The sequence below is a fragment of the Brienomyrus brachyistius genome, unplaced genomic scaffold (genome assembly GCF_023856365.1).
Source record: "Brienomyrus brachyistius isolate T26 unplaced genomic scaffold, BBRACH_0.4 scaffold40, whole genome shotgun sequence".
NCBI lineage: Eukaryota > Metazoa > Chordata > Actinopteri > Osteoglossiformes > Mormyridae > Brienomyrus > Brienomyrus brachyistius.
Window position 1 is genome coordinate 251,155 of NW_026042315.1, and position 11,979 is coordinate 263,133.

Sequence of the window (11,979 nt, forward strand, 5' to 3'; positions counted from 1 at the left end):
GGTTGGCTGGGGTCATAGTACGAACTGCTCAAGACGCGAGCTGTAGTCTTGGCAACAGACATGCTTTTCACACACTGAGTGGGGGGAGAGCGGGGTGCGGCGTTTTATAGCTGACTGTGGATGGGGGTTGTTAAGAGACTGAGTGAACATCAGTGAAATTTTTGTGTGTTTTTTCTACATTTAACCCATATTGTGTAGTTTTGTTTTTTAATTATTATTATTTTACAAAAGAGTTTAGCTGGGGTGGGGATCGAACCCACGCGGACATACGTCCATTGGATCTTAAGTCCAACGCCTTAACCACTCGGCCACCCTGCTCAGCATTTTTACCCGTTATTTTACAAAGACTATTACAACGGTATTCAAGTTTTAATTTTTTTTTATTTTTGCAATTAGTGAAAGATATATATATATATTTTAAAAAAGCTGGTATACAATTTGTGAAGGTTACATTTTCAAAATGCAGGTATACATTTAGTTACAGCCGTGACAGTTGTTGAGGTAGATTAGCGATGTCACATGCAGTAAAGTGGATATAGTGGCTTTTTCAACGATACATGTATGTAGAGTAGAAAGCATCTGATTAACATCGATAGGCTGCTTATCATGAAATTTAGAGGTGACTACATCTACTATTAAAGCGTAAAATACAAAAATGTGATTACAATCAAATTCATTGTCAGGAATACAAGATAGACAAGCGCGTATGAGACTTTCGGGGGAATGTCTTTCTCCCTCTGACATCAGTTGAGTAAGTAAATCCATCCCCCGCTGATAATTTTCTCCGACTTGAGAAATCTCAAATAACACTCTATGAAAGCAGCAACAAGCATAATCATCCCGACAATCGCTTTTATCAATAGCACGCAACAATAGTGGACTAACTTTTTCTAAAAAAACATTTAACATAAACCGCCGTAAGGGTCTGCTGATACCGTTCCCCATCACAAGATGCTTTTTGTTTTAGTCTCGGGCCTCCCAACGAGTCAGAAATTCTTCTTCCAGGATCTGCTTAAACGCTGGGTTCTGTTCAAACAGATCTTGTTCCAGTCGAGTGATTTCCACCATGCCGTTGCGGGCCTCACGCAGATCGTACAGGATAGCTTCCACTGCCCCCTCCAACCTGCCGGCGGCCGCTCGGATGCCCAGGGTCGATAGAACGTGGGTCAAGGCGGGTGTCAGCCGATCGGTCCAGAGGTCACGCAACACAGAGTCAAAGTGTATGTAAAAGTAATTTCTGCCTGGAGGAAACAGACAAGGGTGTTGTCTTTGACTGGGGTGATCCACCTCGCAGCCGAAGCAGTTTTTCTGCTGATGCTTCCTGATGACTGAGGTTAAAAGGCCCACTATCATAGCCTTAATACAAGCCAACATCCCACGGCAGAGAGCCGGTCTGGAGAGAAGCGTGCAGATCTCAGGCGTCGGAGGGTCCTCTCCAGGATCAGAGGCCGGTGATGATGGGGGGGTTGGAAGGAGCTCCCCGGGATCAGAGGTCAGGGTTGCTGCTGGAGCCTCATTGTCCCCGCTTTCACCGTAGCTATAATTTGCTGCTGCTGCTGCTGCTGCCATGATGTTTGTGAAAAGGGGTTGTAACAGAGTCCACTTTATATAGCGACGGCGGGTGAGGGGGTGAGGGGGGTCCTTACGGCGTAGGTTTTGTCATCTCTTGCATCTGCTTACGCCCCCGACTCTCCTTAAACATCGCTTGGTAGTAACCAGACTTTTCTTGAATCATCTGCATCCAAATCACAAACGGTATTCTCAGGCCAAAACAGTCGCATTTAGGCCACTGCCATATATTCACCATTCTCTTGTCCAGCTCCCCGGTCGCGTCCCACTTCATAATGGTGGTACGCTGTTTACGAGCATCTCTATAGTGCATCTCCATTCTTCCAGTCTCGACCTCAAGGTCGGGGTCGGTGCTCTCCTCCATCATCGGGGTAACGACAGTCTTCAAGTTTCCCCATTCCGTTTCGGAAAAAGTCACCAGATACGGGTCGTCTTTCGGGGGGTCTGGGCCGTCTCCGGTGACCTGAAAGACGCGCAGTTCCTCCGCAACGTTGTCAAAGAGGCAGACCAGTTTATTCCCGTTGGGCAGCTCCCAGATAGCCCTCGGGTCTTCCGACGGTCGCATCATAGGTACCCGTCTACGTGCCGTATGAATCTTCCTGGGAGCCCCCGGAGGCTGCATAATGGCCTCCTGCTCCTGTTGAGTCTTAGAAGGTGAGGTTGAATCTTTCATTTCGGAAGTCCCAGACATGTCTGTATTTTTTGAAAAGATAGAGTTGGCCCTGCAGCGCGAAGCTCCCTATATTCTACACGGCCTGCTCGTGGGGGCGTGGTACGGATGAAGATGATGCCTCTAGGAGGAGGAAAAGGCCCCCCGCTCGACGTAATACAATTTAATTGTCTCTGTCACCCCATATCTGCACGGTCATGTATGACAAACAAAACTATAAACAGAATTTACTGGCGGGCAAATTGTCAGACTTGATGTATGACCAGGTGGTACGGCCTTGATGATGCTACTCGTGCCTGTGTAAGAAAATTATCTGTAATTTGGGACGTATGTGAAAACAAAACTTTAAACAGAATTTACTGGAGGGCAAAAGTGTCAGACTCGATGTATGGCCCGCGTGGCCGGGTAGGGGGGCGCCTCGATGGCCATTCTTTGCTCCAACTTTACCATTTTATCCCACAGTCTCTCACAGTTTCTCTCAGACTCGCGCAGCAGCACACCTCTCAGCTCTCCCGCATCGCTTTCTCCGAGGATTATCCAAAGCCGTGCGGACCTTTCCGCGCTACCGCACCAGTATGTGAATAAGTCCTTTGCTGATTCTCCGAAGCCCGGGGACCTTACCACGCTACCGCACACCGTACGCTCGCGCTCCATCAGGTAACCCAGCCACGCTCACTCCCGCCCGCGCCCCACAAAATAATAATAACTTATTCAAATAACACACGCTCATAAGCACTCTCATCAATATCATTTTTAAAATAATACACACTCATAAGCACTCTCCTCAATATCATTTTAAAATAATAAACATTTAAAATAAGCATTTAAAATAATAAATAATTAAATCCAAATACCATTGCATCACTAACACAACCAACCCATGCCCCCTAAGCCACAATCATTTAAAATAATAAATAAATAATTAAATCCAAATACCATTGCATCAGTTACACAACCAACCCCCGGGGAAGAAGACAAAAAAAAATATTTAAATAAATAATTAAATCCACATGCTATTGCGTCAGTTACACAACCAAGCTCAACCCACTACAACATAAGCTCCGCCCACTGAACTTTTGAACGTGACCTTTGACCCGACCTGTCATTTTGACAAAAGCGGTATTGCATCTCTCTCTATCTTGTGTAGAAAAGGAACAATATAGAGCAACAAAGAAAGAAAGAAAGCCTGCACGAGGGAGAGGAAGACGAGCACCAGGACAAGGGAGAGGAGTTAGAATGCGTGGTGGCGCTCAAAGAAGGACCAGAGGTAGGGTAACTGATCAAATAAGAGCTACTATCATTGACCATGTCATAAACCACAGACTATCATACAGAGAGGCTGGGGAACAAGTACAGCCAAATCTCAGCCGGGACACAGTGGCATCCATTGTCCGTATTCTCAGAGAAACCAACAGGTAGGATATTGCTTCTCCTACAGCAAAGTGTAAATAATTTTACCATTTACTGTATTAGAGTGACTGTATGCCTCCAGTCTCTAATATGTAACTGTATTTTGTCCCTCTAAGGACTCAACGTCTACCTCCCTCAGGGAGCAGAGGAAAGCTCTTGAATGAAGAACAGGAACTTGCTATTGTCAACATGGTGATTGCGGACAATGAAATAAAACTGAAGGACATTCAGTCCAGAGTTGTAGAGGACAACCTTGTCTTTGGGAACATTGCAGCAATAAGCATAACATCCATTTCTCAGACTCTAGCTAAGCACAGAGTCCAAATGAAAACACTATGCAAAGTTCCTTTTGAAAGGAACAGTAAGCGCATCAAAGAACTCTGTCACCAATACGTCCAGGTAAGGTTATGCAGTACAGTCATTACTGTACTATACACAGTGTGTTTTGCAGCAAACTACTCTATAACAGTACAGCACAGCATTTACATACACTGTGTCTAATTACTTTCAGAGAGCCATGGAGTTGGAGGCCAATGAAGTCCCACATGAAATTATCTATGTTGACGAGGCTGGCTTCAACTTGGCGAAAAGGCGTCGCCGTGGGAGAAACATAATAGGCCAAAGGGCCACAGTTACCGTGCCGGGCCAGAGGGGAGCCAACATCACCATGTGCACCGCAATCTCCAACAACGGTGCACTCCTGCATAAATGTCAGATTGGCTCCTACAACACCAACCGCCTTCTCCTGTTTTTAGAAGACCTGCACGAAAGACTGGTGCCAGAGGTAGAAAGGGGACAGGTGGGAGACCACTTGCCAATATATGTTATTGTCATGCCCTGCTCGTCGGCTCCTCTTGTGTGCCACGCCCCCTGCCTACCCACGTGTGTTTCCCGGATTGTACCCAGCTGTGTCTGATTATTTTCAATCAGTCCTGTGTATTTCAGTCCGTGTCTTACCCGAGTCCTTGGTCCGTCATTGATGTTACCTGATGTCAGTCTGTGTCTGATGTCCCTTGCCCCGATTCCTAAGAATAAACCCCCGTTTTCCCGTATCCCGCTTGCCTGCCTGCTCCTTACCCGCACGATCGCCGCTCTGCCCGCGATCACTGCCCACGACCCATGACAGAATGACGGACCACAACAAGGCGGAATACATCTCCGAGGAGGAGTACTTCCGCCTCGGAGACCAGGTAGCGTACTGGAGATCCCAACCCGGTATCATTGAGGATCGTCCAGCGTGGAGCCTCGTCCGCTGGTGTGAGAGGACCCTCGGCCAGCTAGCCCTCGACCTAGAAGCCCGCTTGGCCGAGGAGCTGCGCGAGGGTCTCCTGCGGATAGCTCAGCTCCGGACCAAGCGCTCAGTCGCTCCCAGCGAGCGGGGACCAGTCCTTCCGCCGTCCGCATTGGCGGACGTAGCTCCACCTCCCGCCGCTACCAAGAGCCGGAGGAGGAGACGGAAGGAACCGGCGATCGCCCCGACGATTGCCTTAAGGGCATGTGCCCTCATCCCGGCGGCCCTCCCGGAGGAGGATCGGGATGTCTCCCCAATCGCCCGGATGGTCCCTAGCTCAGCTAAGCTGTCTCCCCAGGCAGCCTCTCCTGTCCGGAGAGCACCGGTCCCGGCTACGCCGTCGGAACGGCCGCCGCCGCCCGCGGACCCCGCTCCCGTGCGGCCGCCGCAGCCCGCGCAGCCGCCTTCGCTGCCGCCCGCGCAGCCGCCTTCGCTGCCGCCCGCGCAGCCGCCTTCGCTGCCCCCTTCGCCTGCTGCAGCTCCCGGGCAGGCGCCCCCACTGCAGCAACCTGCAGCTCCCGGGCAGGCGCCCCCACTGCAGCAACCTGCAGCTCCCGGGCAGGCGCCCCCACTGCAGCAACCTGCAGCTCCCGGGCAGGTGCCCCCACTGCAGCCAGCTCCTGTTCCTGACCGCGCTCCTGTTACTGACCGCGCTCCTGTTCCTGTCCCGGCGCCCCCTCCGCCTGCAGCAGCTCCAGAGGCGCCCCCTCCGCCTGCAGCAGCTCCAGAGGCGCCCCCTCCGCCTGCAGCAGCTCCAGAGGCGCCCCCTCCGCCTGCAGCAGCTCCTGTCCCTTTAACCCTAGTCCCCGAGGTGGTCCCGGATGACTCCATCTTGGCTCCTCCCTCTTCCGAGGTGGAGGAGCTGGAATGGGACCCCTCGGGGACAGAACTAGTGACTCCTTGTTCTTCGCCCCGGCCACGTCGACCCCGACCTAGGGTCGGCCTGTCTGTGTCCCGCAAGGGGAGGGGACACAGACGCAGGGCTGGGGTCCCGCCCGCCCTGCCCCCTGGCTCGCCCTGCCTCGCCTGCGCTGGGGCTCGGTTGGCGCCTGCGGGTCCTGGCCCTCCGGGTCGGCTGTCGCCTGCGGGTCCCCCTCCGGTGCCTCGTCGCCCCGCCTCGCTCCCCTCTCCAGAGCCTGGTCGGTCGCCTGCGGGCTCCCCGACGGTGGCTCCTCGGTTGCCTGCGGGGCCCCTACCTCCGGCCCTCCGCCGGACGTCGCCGCCTGCTGCGGCTCCCCCCTCCTCCGGGCCTTCGCCGTGGGCCCCTCCTGCTCCCTCGTCCCCTTCCCCGGTGCTCCCTCCTGCTCCCTCCCTGGCCCCTCCGCGGGTCCCTCGCCCTGTCTCCTCGGCCCCTTCTCGGTCCCCTCCGGCTCCGGCCTCCCGGCCGTCTGTGGCCCCTCCGGCTGCCGCCCGTCGTCCGCTGGGGCTCCCACGGGCTCCCCTTTGTTCCCCCGCCTTCTCTCCCTTCTCTCCTGCCCTGGTCCCTCCTTCGTTTGCTTCCCCTTTCTTGGTCCCGCCTGTCTATGCTCCCCCTCGCTTTGTTCCTCCCGTCTCTGCTCCTCGTCCTCCTCTGTTCCCTTCGTTCACTCCTGGTCCTTTTGTTCCTCCTGTTCCCGCTGTGTCTCCCTTCCAGATCTGTCTCTCTGCCTTCCCGTCCCTTTGTCAGCTCCTGTCTCATGTCCTGTCGCTTGCCCTGTTCTGTGCCTCGGTCCTGTTTCCCGTCTCTCGTTGATGGTTCTGTTTTTTTGCTCCAGGTCCCGGTTCCCGTGTCCCGTCTGTCGCCTCCTCCCTGGCGCGCCCGGTGAAGCGCGCCTTTGGGGGGGGGTTCTGTCATGCTCTGCTCGTCGGCTCCTCCTGTGTGCCACGCCCCCTGCCTACCCACGTGTGTTTCCCGGATTGTACCCAGCTATGTCTGATTATTTTCAATCAGTCCTGTGTATTTCAGTCCGTGTCTTACCCGAGTCCTTGGTCCGTCATTGATGTTACCTGATGTCAGTCTGTGTCTGATGTCCCTTGCCCCGATTCCTAAGAATAAACCCCCGTTTTCCCGTATCCCGCTTGCCTGCCTGCTCCTTACCCGCACGATCGCCGCTCTGCCCGCGATCGCTGCCCACGACCCGTGACAGTTATCACATGGGACAATGTGGCATTCCACCATTCCCGTGCAGTCACAGCCTGGTGTGACGCCCATCCAAGGATGATGTCCCATTTCCTTGCCCCTTACTCCCCTTTCCTCAACCCCATTGAGGAGTTTTTCTCAGCATGGAGATGGAAGGTTTTTGACCATCGTCCACATGACCAAATGTCCCTCCTGGATGCAATGGATGCTGCATGCCAAGACATCACAGCTGAACACTGCCAGGGGTGGATAAGGCATGCCAAAAGATTCTTCCCACGATGCCTTGCCAGAGAAGATATCAGGTGTGATGTGGATGAGAACATGTGGCCAAATGCAGAAGACCGGGCAGAATAGAAGATGATTTTGTTTTTTTATTATAATTCCGGTGCTTTTTCTGTTTGCATATCTTGCAGTAATGTCCTTTTGCAAATAAAAGTCTGTACTGCAGCAGTTCTGTGTCTGTATTTTTTTTTTACATAAACTGTACATTTTATACAGCTACTCTGAGATGGTCATTAATTTTTTTGTATTGAATTTCTGCAGCAAAGGAAACAAAATGCCTGCATTTACTAAACGCAACTAAACAAAAATGTAGAAAGGCTTCAAATATAAGGGCAGACCTGACACATAAAATAATGCAGTTTCTGTAATTTCAGCTGATGATAGTGTTTGTCAGTGTGTAATGATTGACTAAATGTTCCTGGTGGAAGAGAACATGTGTTAGTGTTTTCAATAATTATTTGATTTTGAAACATATTTGCAGTGTTTTGCTAGACATAGTGTAATTTAAAACTTACACTGACCAATTTTCACCGGTTCTCATCTATCTGTGATGTACAGCAAAGACAGGGGAGGCAGACCCCATAATGTGGCAGCGAAACGGATTAATGAATAAACCGGTAATACACACAGCCAAAGGGGAAATTCAGAATCATAATCGAGGGTCAGGCAAGAGGTCAGTGTCTGGGAGAGTCAGTCCTACGAGCAGAGACGAAACAGGACGACGAGGGGAAGGGAGGAACAATGTGGATGGGGAGGCAGGGCAGGACGGAGCAGGCAGGCAGGTTGACGGGGCAGGACAGAGCAGGTAGAGCAGTCAGGGAGAACAACAGACAGAAAGACGTTCGGTAAGGCACATTGGAGATAACGGCAACAATACTTCGCATCGAGCCTCTGGGCTCGCTAGCTTATGAAGCGGAGCGAGTAACCGGTAATTGACTGCAGGTCCATGGTCCCGCCCCTGTGGGCGTGATACTATCCTGTGAGTTTAGTTGTACTTTTATTATTCGTTGAATTATCAGATAGATAACTTCTACGATTTCCAACGGCCTCTTCCTTTGTCATCCGTGCGATGAAAACACTTTATCCCACCATCCAATTAGATGCTGATTTTCTATGTTTGTGTTTGTGTGTGTGTATGTGTGTGTGTGTGTGTGTGTGTGTGTGTATGTGGTTTAAATTTCCCCACAATGTGATAAAAACCTGTTCTTTTGACATTGCATTGATGACCTTTTCGGTGATCAAGGGGAAACTCAAGTTTATAAAAATCTGTAACTGTATTAATAAAAAAAAACTAAAAATCCCAAAAGTCTCGAATTGTTTCTGGTTACTTATGCTTGAGGTTTGCACATAGGGGTAAAGGGTGTAATTGTTCGGAGTTTTTCACATAGAATTGAACAGTGAGTCCACTCAAAGATATCAATACAAACATGTGTGTGTACTCAGTTGTTTATATATGATTACAGGTGTTATGCTGATTGGATTAGGCATTGCCCTGGTTTATCGAAGATTGAAGAAGACGGTGACAGCCGCTCAAAACCCCACTAGGCTGGCCGGAATGATTGATGGAGTGGGCAGAGCTGTTAGCACTCAGACTGTGCAGACTGTGACAACTGATCGCAAATTGGATAACATCACGGAGAAGCTCACGGCTTTGCAAAAATTATTGTATGGCGGAGACCAGCGTAGACATTAGTGGAGCTGGAAATTACAGCTTCTCGCACGGAAACCCAAACAACCCTATCCGATCAGGATTTGGCTCCCCCCAATCAGCACTGGCCTCGGCCAATGCCGCTGCTGCACTAACAACTCCCCCAGAAGAACAAGGCAGTGAGACTCTCTTGCATTCCTCTCCCCCGATCCCAAGGACTCACCGCAGCCTCCTCCCATCCAACGCCTTCACCGCTTCATACCCCCAGCGTGAACAGGCGGGTCTCTGACCAGCGCCTCCATGGCTGCAGGACCGGATGGCTATCTGTTGATGCTGGACTACCTCCACCTCCCCATTTCCCTCACCTTCGCCGCTTCATACCCCCAGCATGAACAGGCGGGTCTGTGACCAGCGCCTCCATGGCTGCAGGACCGGATGGCTGTTTGTCTGTGCTGGACTACCTCCACCTCCCCATTTCCCTCACCTTCGCCGCTTCATACCCCCAGCGTGAACAGGCGGGTCTGTGACCAGCGCCTCCATGGCTGCAGGACCGGATGGCTGTCTGTCGATGCTGGACTACCTCCACCTCCCCATTTCCCTCACCTTCGCCGCTTCATACCCCCAGCATGAACAGGCGGGTCTGTGACCAGCGCCTCCATGGCTGCAGGACCGGATGGCTGTCTGTTGATGCTGGACTACCTCCACCTCCCCATTTCCCTCACCTTCGCCGCTTCATACCCCCAGCGTGAACAGGCGGGTCTGTGACCAGCGCCTCCATGGCTGCAGGACCGGATGGCTGTCTGTCGATGCTGGACTACCTCCACCACCCCTTTTCCCCACCCATTGCAAGTCGTGTCATTTTTATGTTGTAAGGTGTAGTGACCATGTGCTTATGTTGCTGAGGTGTTTTTTTCGGTTCCTACAATGTCCTCCCCACTGGAGTACAGTCTGGGGGCTGTTTTTTTATTCTCCTCCTCTCTCCTCATGTTATTCTGTTTCTTTTCTTCTCCCTTCCCCTGTCTCCCAACCTGTCTACCCCCCACTGTGATGTTTGTGTATATGTATGGTCGGGTTGATGGCCAGTTTTTTCGCTGGTACTTGCGACTAGTGACATGGTGAATATCATATCATGATTCACTGTACTGCAGTGTCAGGTTTCCCATTGCCCAGCACACCTAATTTGGAAAAAGAACTTTATGATGTTATGATGATCAGTGTGTTGGCCAGTGAAACTGACAATGTGCTGAATTTTGGGAAATTTTGAAATTTATTATAAACACAGTATATTAATCTGCACAATGTAGCAAAACAGTCTGAAACGTAACTGAGATACAGAGGTTATACACTGATCAGCCATAACATGTGAAGCGATTAACATTGATTACTTGGTTACGGTGGCATCTGGCTGTGGGGGGGGTTATATTAGGCAGCAGGTGAGCGCTTTGTCCTTGAAGCTGATGTGTTAGAAGCAGAAACAATGTGTAAGGATGGGAGTGACTTTGACATGGGCCATTTTGTGATGGCTAGAGAGCTGGATCATAGCGTCTCCAAACAGCAAGTTCATGGTGAGGCCAAGGCTCACCATTGCCGCCAAAATAGCCTTGACTCATCAGGGTGTGGATTCCTGTAGACCTCTGAAGGTTTGCTGCAGGGGCGATATTAGCCCATTTTGGGGGGTGAATAAAAGCACCCCCAAAGATTTATAAAGATTTCTATTTTTTTTGACAGTTCATACTGTTTATGTGAGACAGTATTAAAATATGAAAAATCATTCAGATGTAATATTTTAATAACTAGTATAGATACCCCCCCCCCCCCCCAGCCCCGAAAAATGGTTCGTTCCAGCTTCACTCTCCGCTACTCTGACTGGCTCCAGCGCTCCTGCCAGAGCAATGGTGGCTGAGACCCATTGCAGCGGTGGTGTGAGTACTTGGCTTAAAACAGGACATGTTAGCTGCATTTAACCTTCAGTAACTCTTTCTTTATATAGTTAGGTAGTAGGAGTCAGACCATGTCTCTTATTAGCTGAAAAACATTACCTTCACAGGTAAACTGCAGTGTTGAAAACACGTTTTCTGACGATGTTTGCTACTCTACAATCCGCCCTACTCTGTAGGAAAATCAGTAACATTTTGACCGTCCTGTTGCTCCCCATTGAAATTTATATAGCCTAAATCTAAAAACTTAAAATTGCCAACCGTTTTACCCGTCCTCTTTGAAATGGAACGAGAGAAGCTGGTTATTTTTTCATGTTCCGAATATTAAACCTAAGGTAGCTAACTGACTGGATGCCTATTAACTTTATAACTTCTGGCGTGTGTGTGTGTGTGTGTGTGTGTGTGTGTGTGTGTATTTTGCACAGAAAGACAGCCAGGTTCATAATGGATATAAGGAAGTTTTTTCAAAAAAAGGACAGGCATTCAGATAAAAGTAGAAGATCATGATCTGTCAATCAAGAATAATGTTGGATCAGTGTTTAAATAGTCATATATTTTATTAAATGTACACGTGGTTTGGTTATTTGCCTTTTGATTGAAAGTACACTGAGAGAAGAGTTTTTTTATTAGTGATGTTAATAGTATTTTTTTATATTGTAATTTCTTTATCTAATTGAATACAATCTATTTGTGTATGATTGTCAGTTCAAAGAGGGAGAGAGGAAAGAGCAGACAGTGAGGAGAAAGTACAAGGTCAGGAAGAACCAGGTAAGAAAACAAACAGGGAATAGTCAGTGACAGGCAAAACAGAAACTGTTAAACTGACAGAAAAAGATCCTAATTTTACTCATACAATCTGGAACCTGTGTTCTCTCTATATTAAAGCTGCTATACAGAATCTGCAAAACAAACTGTGTTGAAGCAGTTTTTGCCCCTCTTTAACAATATGAAATGATTTTAGTTCCTAAAATGAAAAGTTACGCTAAAAAGCAAGTGCATTAAGTCAGAATGAGCATCCTAAGAACGTGAAAATTTAGCAGGCTGACATTGAAA

General features: G+C 49.7%; 1 long non-coding RNA gene and 1 other non-coding gene across 2 annotated transcripts; one reads left to right on the forward strand and one right to left on the reverse strand.

The window, feature by feature from the left end:
- Positions 1-235: 235 nt before the first annotated feature.
- Positions 236-318, reverse strand: trnal-uaa (transfer RNA leucine (anticodon UAA)). The gene has a single exon. It is a non-coding gene; the product is annotated as a tRNA-Leu (tRNA).
- A 3,185-nt stretch (positions 319-3,503) lies between these two features.
- LOC125722627 (uncharacterized) lies at positions 3,504-4,217 on the forward strand. Its single transcript, XR_007386492.1, has 3 exons — positions 3,504-3,654; positions 3,766-4,048; positions 4,161-4,217. It is a non-coding gene; the product is annotated as an uncharacterized LOC125722627 (long non-coding RNA).
- Positions 4,218-11,979: the final 7,762 nt, after the last annotated feature.